Source organism: Suricata suricatta, chromosome X (assembly GCF_006229205.1).
Source record: "Suricata suricatta isolate VVHF042 chromosome X, meerkat_22Aug2017_6uvM2_HiC, whole genome shotgun sequence".
NCBI lineage: Eukaryota > Metazoa > Chordata > Mammalia > Carnivora > Herpestidae > Suricata > Suricata suricatta.
This window is the reverse complement of record NC_043717.1, coordinates 11890402-11901968: the sequence shown is the minus strand read 5'-3', so window position 1 is coordinate 11901968 and position 11567 is coordinate 11890402. Positions and strand designations below refer to the sequence as shown.

The following is an 11567-nucleotide window of genomic DNA, read 5'->3' as shown; positions in this document are numbered from 1 at the left end:
CATGAGACATTCTTCCTCCTTCCTGGAGGGGCGGGAGGGTCAGAGTGTTCTTGTGATGGCTGTTTCTTAAATAACTTTAACTCAAAACACTCACTGTGCCGCTGTGGCATTTCTTGGGCCAGCCTGCCCTGAGCACCAAGACTGGTGCAAAACTGGTCGATATCCACAGGCAGCAATCCATTCCATCCACTAAACGATTCATTTAGATTTTGATGGATGGGAATCATTTACCTCATTATCATTTTTCAACAATTTACAGAGTTGTAAAAAAGCTCAAAGACATTGAAAGGCCTGGGCTCCCATGGAATCAGGTAACCTGGAGGGGCACACCAGATGGGACACCCAGAAAATAATTTTATTTGGTCCGTTTCAAAGTTTTTTTTTTTCCTTACAAATTTTCCTGATAGAAATAAAGAAATATCCTCTGGGCAGGCTGTTAGGAAGCAGAGTGTAGATTGAAGACTGGCCAAGTCTTCTGAAACAAGGGAAAAATGGTTTCTTGTGGGAACACTGCTTGCTACCCGGGAGATAAGTGGTGAGTCATTTGGGAATTGTATCTTTTAAGTACAAGAATACTGGTCTTTATGGGGAAAGAACAGTCAAAGGGAAATTTGATAAAATTCACTTTGAGGAGAGGAATAGGATTACTTTAGCTGGCATTTCAGTTACAGAATGTTCAGCTACAGGTCAAAACTATTGAGGGAAAAAATGAAGTTCATAAAGCTTTCTTAATTCAGACTTCATAATGAGTTTTGACATGGGGTGGGATGATTACTTTTATTTTTAACAATCGTAACAGCTATATTGAGATATAATTCACATACCATAGAATTCACCTATTTAAAGCGTATAATTTTTTTTGGTTATATTCAGAAGATATGCAACCATAATCACAATCTAATTTTCATTCCGCCTAAAAGAAACCTGGTACCTATAAACAGTCAGTCCCCACTCCTACCCAGCTCTGTCTCCTCCCCCCCACCCCCCACCAGCCCTAAGGAATCACTAGTCTACTTTCTGTCCCTATGGATTTGCCTATTCTGGACATTTCAGATCACTGGAATCATATAGTATGTGTTTTGTGACTGAATTCTATCATTTATCACTTGGCATAATGTTTTCAAAGTTTACTTATGAATACTTTATTCTTTTTATTGCCAAATAATATTCCATTGTATAGAAGTGATATTGTACTTTTTAAAAAAAATACGAAACGCTTCACGAATTTGCATGTCATCCTTGCACAGGGGCCCTGCTAATCTGCTATGTGTCATTCCAATTTGCGTATCTGTGCTGCCGACACGACCACTGTGCTTTGAAATAGATCTATATTTGGTCTTCGTCGCCCATTTCTGGCACAGAGCTCCTAAAGCTTTGGATTTCCTAAGTGAAGAGAATGATAAAGGTGGCTGTCCTTTGTTAATGGAGGTGGATTTTGGAAAACATGTAAGGATGGGGGCTGGTTGCCAGGGAAGCTAGCCATGTGATTGGAGGGTTGGAACTCTCAGTCCCACCCATTGACTTCTGGGGAGAGGAAAGGCCCTGGAGGTTGAATCAGTGGGCCATAGCCAGTGACTTAGTTGTTCATGCCTGTATAACGAAGCCTTCATAAAAATCTGGAAGGAGGTGCAGGGTCTGGAGAGTTCCTGGGTTGGCGAATAGCGGGGCTGCTGTGACGGTGGTCAGCGTGGAGAGCGCGGTCGCTCTGCCTGCTTCCCCGTGCCTTGCCCTGTGCACCTCTTCCATCTGGCTGTTCTGGAGTTGCATACTCTTATAATAAACTGACTATCTCATGGGAAAAATATTTTGCTACATTCTATGAGCTGCTCTAGCAAATTAAACCTCTTTCAGTTAATTTCTGAGGAAATCCTGGGAACCTCTAATTTATAGCCGGTTGGTCAGATGTACCTGGCACAACCCAGACTTGCGACTGGCATCCTGAGTTGGAGGCGGTTGTTAGAGCCTCCAATCTGTAGCCAGTTAGTCAGAAGCATAGAACACAATCTGGGGGTGGGAGGTGCCTGGGTGGCTCAGTCTGTTAAGCATCTGACTTCAGCTCAGGTCACGATCTCACAGTTCATGAGTTCGAGCCCTGCATTGGGCTCTGTGCTGACAGCTCAGAGCCTGGAGCCTGCTTCGGATTCTGTGTCTCTCTCTTTGCCCCTCCCCCATTCATGCTCTGTCTCTCTCAAAAATAAATAAATATTAAAAAAAAAAAGAAATCAAACAACCTGGGGTTGCAAATGCTGTGTGAAGTGGGGTGGGGAGGCAGGCCTCAGCACTGAACCTGTGGGATCCGAAGCTATCCTGGGGTAGATAGTGTTAGAATTGAGTGGAGCACCAGCAGGGTATCTAAAAATTGCTTAGTGTTCTGTGAGAGCCGCCATGCCCCCAGCAAAGCACACATTGGAATTGGGCCCAAGAATGCTAACGAGTAGATGTACCAACTCTTAATTCATTCATCAACTGATGGACATTAAGGTTGTTTCCATTTTTTTGTTATCTTAAAAAACATATTATTTTTTATTTTGGGGAGGGACAGGGCAGAGGGAGAGAGAGAATCCTAAGCAGGCTTCATGCCCAGTGCAGAGCCCAGTGCAGGGCCTGATGCAGGGCTCGATCCCACAACCATGAGATCATGACCTGAGCTGAAATCAAGAGTCGGATGCTCAACTGACTGAGCCTCCAGGTGCCCCACTTTTTGGTCATTTTGTTATAGGGCTGCTATGAACATTTGTGTGCAAGTTTTTATAAGTTTAGGACTTATGTTTTCCTAAGTTATGTTTCCAGTAAAATTGCTGGGTCATACAGCATCACAAGTTTTAGCTTTTTGAACAGTTGCTAAACTGTTTTCCAAAGTGGCTGTACCGTTTTATACTCATATCAGCAGTGAATGAGGGTTCCAGTTTTTCCATATCCTTTATACCACTTGTTTTTGCCCATCTTTTTGATTTTAGCTATCCTTGTGGGTATGAAGTGATATCCTATAGTGGTTTTGATTTGCATTTCCGTGATGACTAATGATCTTGAGTATCTTGTCATGTGTTTATTGGTCACTTGTGTATCTTTTTTGCAAAAATGTCTGTTCAAATCCTTTACCCATCTTTTTAGTTATCAGTCTTATTATTATTGAGTAATAAGAGTTTTTTGCATATTCCGGATACCAGTCAGATATATGATTTGCAAAAGGCTTATTTTGTGGGATGTATTTTTACTATTTTGATGGTATCCTTTGAAGTACACACTTTTTTCTTTTTTTTTTCATTTTTAGGTTTATTTATTTATGGTGAGAATTTATTTGAGAGTGCTCTGCCAGCACAGAGCCCTACGTGAGGCTCGAACCCCAGTGAGATCATCACCTGAGCTGAAACCAAAAGTCATGCTTAACCGACTGAGACACCCAGACGCCCCTGAGGTACACAATTTTTAATCTTGATGATGTCGGATTTATTTTTTCTTTTGTCCTTTGTGTTTTTAGTGTTCTATCTGAAAAATCATTCCTAACCATAGGGTATGAAGATGTACTCTTAGGAGTCCTAAGTGTTTTATAGGTTTAGCTTTTACATTTAGGTCTATGATCCATTTTAAGTTAATTTTCCTATAGAGTGTGGGGTAGGAATCCAACACTCTTTTGCATGTTGTCCCAGTACGAGATGTCGAAAAGACTATCTTTATCCACTGAATTGTCTTGCTCTTCTTGTAAAAAAAAAAATCACTTGAACATGGCATGCCTGGGTGGCTCAGTCAATTAAGCATCAAAATTAGGCTTGGGTCATGATTGCATGGTTTGTGAGTTCAAGCCCCACGTTGGGCTTTCTACTGTCAGAGTAGAGCCTGGTTTGGAACTTCTATCCCTCTCTCTGCACCTCCTCCTCCCTCAAAATAAGTAAACATTACATAAATAATTTAAGCTAACATTAAACACAATATATACACATATAATGTATTATATCATTCATACACACACACACACACACACACACACACACACACACACACACACACATATCCATATGCCAGTTCTGTCCTGATTACTGTAACTTTGCAGTAAAGTTTGAAATTGGGAAGTGTGAATTCTCTGGATGTGTTCTTTTTTTTCCAGATTATTTTGGTTATTATGGTTTATGAATTTTAGGATTAGTTTGTTAAGTCCTGCAAAAAACAAGGCAGTTGGGATTTTGATAGGAAGTGGATTAAATTTATAGATCTAAAGATTACTTCTAAAATTTAATGAAAAAATTTGGTCAACTCCTTTGTTATTTGCTGATACTTGAGCTTTATTCATTCTCATGTAAACTGCTAGTGTGTTTAGTTCAGTTTACAGTTGCGTAGTTTTGTAGACTGTGTGTGTCTCCATCCTTCGGGGAGAGGGTGATAAGATCTGTTGTAGAGGTTGTGTAACAGTCTGGTAATGAAAGGACCTGTCTTTTGACTGTGTGTTCAGGTTGCAGTGTATTGTATTTCAGGTTCTAATGTGCTTCATCAAACCCAAGATGTTAAATAGATTGGTAATTTTCATTGCGTTTTCCTCGTAATTATCTAAATGAATATAATGAATTTTAAGGCTAACATTGTTTTCAAGGAGATTAAATTTCTTTTTTTATTCAAATTTTATGAAATTGGGAAGTGCTGTTTTAAGAAAGAGGTTTTTTTTTGTTTTGAACGTGACCTCAAGATCGTATTGTCTTCATAATAAAGCAAAATATGAAGCTCAGAACTGGACCACTTGGCCCTTTCTCTTCTTATGTCCTCCCAATTCAGAATGCTTTCATCTTTTAATAGCTAGCATGTCTGTACGTCTGTAGTTGGGCTCAATACATTCAATCCTCAGCACAGCCCTCTTTATAGTTTTAGCTTTTTCCCAGAAAATTGGCTTCATCTGCCCACCATAGCCACTCTGCTTCCTGTCGTAAAGCTGCTTTCCCGGGCACCCAGAGAATCCTCACCCTTCTTGTATTCTGTCGCTCTGTGGGGCTGGTACTTGTCACACTTCTTACAGATAGTCCAGAAGGTTTTAGGAATGTTCACTATGCTTTGAGAGCACTATCAGCATGGAAAAGCAATAATGAAAATTTTGAACGAACCCATTACAATTACCCCAAACTCCAGAAAAGCAAACATATTTGAATGAAATACAGTTACTTTTAAGAATCTAAAAATTATAAGCCCAGCAGATATCTCATGTATTTGTGAGATTGTGCTGGATTTCATAAAGATATTATCAGATCAAATAACTTATTAAGGTGCTATAACTTAATCTGGAATATAAAAGCAGTGATCATAGACATAAATCTTAAAAATATTGACCACAGGGGCACCTGGGTGGCTCGGTTGGTTAATAAGCATCCAACTTTGGCTCAGGTCATGATCTCACAGTTTGTAAGTTTGAGCCCCATATTGGGCTCTGTGCTGACAGCTCAGTGCCTGGAGCCTGCTTTGGATTCTGTGTCTCCCCCTCTTTCTGCCCTTCCCTTGATCACACTCTGTGTGTGTGTGTGTGTCTCTCAAAAATAAACGTTAAAAAATATATTGACTACAAAGCTGTCACTCATGATAGTACCAAGAAAATGAAAGAGAGAAAGGGAGACATAAAGAGTCAGGCTGGGCTTGGGTTTGTATACATACATGACCCAACAACAAAGAGCAATTAATGTTTGTAACACAGTTCCTTAAAGATGGGGTGCCTGAGTCGCTGGGTTGGTTAAGCATCTGACTGACAGCTCAGAGCCTGCAGCCTGCTTCGGGTCCTGTGTTTCTGTCTCTCTCTGCCCCTCCCCTGCTTGTGCTGCCTCTCTCTTTTTCTCCAAAATAAATAAATGTAAGAAAAAATAGATTTAGGGTCCCTGGGTGGCTCAGTAGGTTGAATATCTGACTTGATTTCAGCTCAGGTCATGATCTCACTGTTCGTGGAATTGAGCCCCACATCGGGCTCCATGTTGCCAGCACAGAGCCTACTTGGGATTCTCTCTCTCCCTCTCTCTCTCTGCAACCCCACCCCTCCCAAATAAATAAACTAACTTAAAAAAAAAAGAAAGAAACCATAGTTTTGAACTGAGTTGACATTGCATTATTGGAACTGGCTGGACTTTGTAATCAGAAACAAAATCAAGTGAAAAGCTTGTTTTTCAAAAGGTAGAGCCATTTGATATTGTGCAGCTGTGAAGTACAAGAATACCTTGGGGACATGGCAGCATGAATGACTAGGAGAAGGTCTCAGTCATGTAATAAGGAAGGTGATATGCTTTGCTTATAACCAAGGTCCAGTCCAGTAGGGGGCTTGGGATTTGAGGCAATGGGCCAATATGTACCCTATTCAAACGAACTTTGTTAGTGCTGGTAAAAAAGACTGTACATCATGGGCATATTGAGGCCAAGATTTTCTCAAGCATATGTGGCCTGTGGTGGTTCATTTGTTTTTCCCTCTTCATGCTGATGGTGACAAGTCCTTCACAAAGTCTTGCCTTGGACGCAACTAGATGGTGCTGAACGTTTTGACACATTTAGTTGGGTTAAACAAGGGCTGATCTTCCTTATTGGGCCAACCAGAACCATAATGAACCAGTTTTTATTTAATTATTAATGGGAAAAAATGCTTAGCAAGTGCTATAATATACTAGGTCCTGTGCTAGGATTTGGAGATATGGAGATAAGTGGGGCTTCGGGCTCCTGGTCTGGTGGGGAGAGCAGGTTTCTGGAAGAATACTGATATCATTCAGTGAGTGAAGGATTAAGGAAGAATAAGTTCTGGGGCGCCTGGGTGGCTCAGTCATTTAAGCATCTAACTCTTGATTTTGGCTCAGGTCATGATCTCAGGTTTGTGAGTTCGAGCCCTGCATTAGGCTCTAGGCTGACAGTGCGGAGCCTGCTTGGGATGCTTTGTCTCTCCCCTGCCTCTCTGCCCCTCCCCCCCTTGTGTTCTCTCTCAAAATAAATAAATAGTTTTTAAAAGGAATAATAAGTTTTGAGGGACAGTGAATTTCATTTGGAGATACTGAGTTTTTGAAACCTGTGGAGTTTCCAAGTAGAGGGAGCTGGTGGACATTTGGAAGTATATCTGAATCTCAGGAGAGAAGTCCAAATGGAAGTCTCGCTTTGTGAGTCATCCTTTTACATATGCTAATGGAAGTCACTGGCATTAAGTCACAAAGAGATTCTGTAGAGTAAGGAAGAGAAGGATTAGAGCTAAATATCTTGAAAATCCTTTCATTTCAGTGGTGACATCTGATGAATATTATTGTCTGAATACAATTGCTATCATTGAATTTACATTTGAAAAGCACGAATAAACTTGCAAAACACATTCAAAGGGAAACTCACTGCACCTACAGACACTGGACATTTTGAAAGTAAAATTTAAAATTCAGTCCAATAATCAAATGCAGAGTATCTTCAGAATGAAAGAGGAAGTTAAAGCATTAACTCTATTAAGGGAATAATATTATAAAATGGTCAGAGTTTCTGAACTCAAAGTAAGCTCTAATAACTTCAACTGTGCTTATGGGAACTATGGGATATAATATTTGAAGCCAGAATGTCTGGAATGCATGGTTGAGATCAATACAGAACACTCAGGTAACGAAAGGACCACTCAAACATGAAAACCGGATTAATGAAGAGGTTAAGGGATTTAGATTTGTTGATAGCCTTGACCGACATGGTTGGATTGTTCAGCAGATCTCCGTTTTCTATGTTACGGACTAACAAACTCCCTCAAAGCTTAGTGAGTTAAGACAATCACCGCTTCTCATTTCTTTTTTTTATCTTTATTTATTTTTTTAAAGTTTATTTATTTTGAGAAAGAGAGAGAGCTAGAGAGCAAATGAGTGCATTTGAGTGCAAAAGGAAAGAGCCTGATGAGGGGATTAAAGTCATGAACCTTCAGATCATGATTTGAGATGAGATGAAGAGTTGGATACTTAATTGACTGAACCTCCCCCCCCCCCCCCCCCCCCCCCCCCGCCAGCCCCACAACTTCCTGTTTCTGACAGATTTTGTGAGTGGGCTGGGCTTCGCTAGGTAGTTCTTCTCCTAGATGTGGTGCTGGCTGGATTCAGCTGGAAGCTCAGCAGGATCTAGAAGGTCCAGCATGGTATCACACACACGGCTGGCCTTGGCTGCAATGAATGGGGGCTGGCCAGGCCTGGCTCTTCTTATTTAGTGGTTTAGCTTGAGCTTTTTTTTTTTAATTAAAAAATTTTTTAGTGTTTTATTTAATTTTGAGAGAGAGCGTGAGGGTCACAGAGAGAGAGGGAGACATAGACTCTGAAGACAGGCTCCAGGTTCTGAGCTAGCTGTCAATACAGAGCCTGACATGGGGCTTGAACCCACGAATCTTGAGATCATGACCTGAGCCGAAGCCAGACGCTTAACCGACTGAGCCACCCAGGCGCCCCTGGCTTGAGTTTTTTAACCTGTCAGGTGATTCCCAAAAATACAAAAGCAGAAATTTTACTCTTCCTAAGGCCCTGAAGTTTTTGTAGTTCTTAGGAGTACTGGAATGTCACTTCTGTCCCGTTCTACTGACCAAAGCAAGTTATAAAACGAGTCCAGGCGAAAGTACGTTCCACGTCTTGATGGGAGGCGTGGCATGTGTGTTCAGGGATGGAGGGGGTTTTTGGTGGTCATCTTTGGAAATGACCCACCACAGGAGTTGATTTCCCTTTTTAACTTGGTTGCAGGTACTAAAGTCTTCTTCAGGACACTGGGCTTGGTCCTCCCTTCCAGGTGAATACTGGGAGTTCCTGATGGCTGACGTCTGCCCGCTTTCTTTCAGGTAATTCCTAAAGTTAAGGAATTGTTACATTGTGGAATTCTATAATAATACCTTTTCCAGGTACGTAGTAGAAGTGTTGGTGGTGCTGGGACGAGAGGAGGAGGACTATGTTGAGTGAGAGCAGGTGGCTTTGGGGACGTGATCTGTATCATTCACTGTGTGATCGAGGGTGCCAGTCACCACTGCCCTCCTTCACATATGAAACAGGTATGTCCTTCCATTAGGAATCTGCAGCTTGGCCGGAAACGTCAAGCAGATAAGGGAGGTTTGAAAAAGAATAAGATCGGGTTTGTGAGCATTGGCATTTTTTCCTGGGCGCTGAAGAGCAGGAAGAGCTGGGTGGTCACATAGCTTAGAGTCAGATGAGGAACTGGACAGAATGACTCTGATGTGAAAGTATGACATTCACATTGGTCTCTTCTTTCTTGTAACAGAGTTTAAAAAAAGTGCGCAGGTTGAAGAGGGAAAGGAGAGAGAGAGAGAGAGAATGAGAATGAGAGGGAGACAGAAATGTAGCAGTATGGCGGTTTGTAGCACAGACTTTGGGATATTTAAGGAGGTGGTGTGTGTCTTGTTTTCTGGAAAGGAGAAATAGTCGAGGGGGACTAGACAGCATGGATGAGACAGTGACCTCTCAGGTAGGAGAGGGAAGAGCTCCTGGGAATATGGGGAGGCCTGAAAATTGGAGAGGAAAGAGGCTCTTAGTACAAGTTGTAAGCTCTACGCAGTTGAATCCTTTTACGTAGAGACTCGGGTTCCTGGTTGGAAGATGCTTCTTGAACAATAGAACCTCTCAGGCTTATGGTTTTGATGACATTACCTGTCTTAGGAAACTTTGGACCTCAAACCTTTACTTGAGAAAATTGGCTCATTTTTTGCTATTCTTTTCTTCTTTTTATTTCCTCTAGTGGTTTCTAATGTAATTTTGGAAAATGTCAATCTATCTTCACTCTGCCATGGGAATACAAAGAAAAAGATTTTCTGAGTTGTTGTTCAGTTAAAGAGAATGAATGAGAAAAGTGTACTGGTAGGGGGGAGTGCAGGGCTGTCAAAAGCGAATAACAAAAAAGGAGAATACATAGCTAAGGAGTGAGAGCATTGCTTCTTACCGTTGTCCTCACTTTGCTTCTGTTAAATCCCAGTCAAGAGCTTTTCTCTGCCTTTAAGGGTTTATCGGGTGCTGTTGTCTTATAGCAGTGGTTCTCATTACCATAATGGTGGCATGGGAGACCATATTTAGTTTGGAAGAGCTCCATCTATGATGCTGATATTCTTGTCCCTTCCCTTCCAGTTGAGGAGGATTGCGCCATGGATTCTCCACCAGCTGCAGAATAACGTTTAACCTCATGCATCAAACATTTAAGAACCTTTTTAATGTGGCTCCCCAGACCCTACCTTGCACTTCCTCCCAGCTGGACCTATGACTGTGGCCGGTTCCGCATCTTCTGGACCTCCTAGTACTTCTCAGCTCCACCGCTTAGCACTAGTGTACTCGATGCTTCTTCTACCTGTCTGCTGAATGTTTTCCCATTCTTCAAGGCCCCACTCAGGTCCTTCTTGTTTCATGAAGCCTTCCATAGATGCTCCAGCCACACTGATTGGACCTTGTTTCTGAATGATTGTTAAGTGGGGCAAGCAGTGGGAAGAGAAGGCTATGAATGCAGAGAAATAAGTAGATTATTTGACGGGAACCTGTTGACAACCTCTTATAGTTGAGTTAATCTAATGACACTAATGCTTTTGACACAGATTTCTAGGGGTCCAAATAATTTTCTCCTTAAATGGCTTCTGAAATCCCTTCTGCCCTCCTACCGCAACTTATGAAGTTTCTTGATGAAGGAAATGTTATGTAAATTGATCACATGGCTACTACAACCAACAATTGATTTATCACTACAAGCTTGAAAATGATTGTTGGTCCCAACAGCCTTGGAAAAGTCCATTTCAAAAAATGTTGTGGACTATAGCTATACTAATTATAGGTAGACTACAGATTTGGCTTTCTTTTTACCTCCATGGCATTGATGAGTGTTGCTGAAAATACTCCATGTCCTAAGGCATTTTATCTTAGATCCTTTCTGTGTGGTGCGTTTCTAAGACTTCGCTTCCAAGGGAGTCATTAACATTACTGAATGCTCCAAATTTTTTGACTTTGAAACAAAATTTTGAGTAGCTTATCATCTCATCATTCATTTAAATAATTACTGGGTGTACCACATAAACAGTATTCTGTTCTTTATTGCAGACACAAAGATAAACAAGGCACAGTCTCTGCCTTTAAAGATCCTACACTGTAATAGTGGTAATAAGCCATGTACACAAATCGCCATAATATAGATGTGGAAAGGAATGTAAAGTAAAATAAGGAAAAGGTGCTATGAAAAAGGCTTAGCTAATGTTTTTGGGTTCAGCATTGTTTGGGAGGATCATGGAAGACTTTGGACATACTCACTCCTGGTTTTGAGACCCTGCAGCCTTGTGGTTTTGATCCTCCTTCTCTGAATGTTCTTTCTCCGGCTCTGCAGTTGCAACTTCCATCCCGTGTTGGGGTTTCTCAAAACTCAGTTCAGACCTTCCTCTCTTATCACCCTATCCTTTTCTCCTACTCAGCTTCATCTCTGCCCATGACTTCAGTAATTATGTGTAAGCCCATGATGGGATGGTCAGACTTAACCAAACTCATGATCAGCAGTTCTCAACCTCATCTTCTAGTGAATGACACCACTGTTCATTTGATTCCACAAAGACAGAAACCCAGGAGTCATCCCGGCCACTTCTTCCTTTATTCTTTATG

General features: G+C 41.4%; 1 non-coding gene and 1 pseudogene across 1 annotated transcript; both read right to left on the bottom strand.

Moving 5' to 3' along the window:
• Window positions 1-1202: 1202 nt before the first annotated feature.
• LOC115284467 lies at window positions 1203-1309 on the bottom strand. Its single transcript, XR_003905220.1, has one exon. It is a non-coding gene; the product is annotated as a U6 spliceosomal RNA (small nuclear RNA).
• A 3402-nt stretch (window positions 1310-4711) lies between these two features.
• Window positions 4712-11311, bottom strand: LOC115283327 (annotated as a pseudogene).
• Between the last annotated feature and the right edge of the window lie 256 nt (window positions 11312-11567).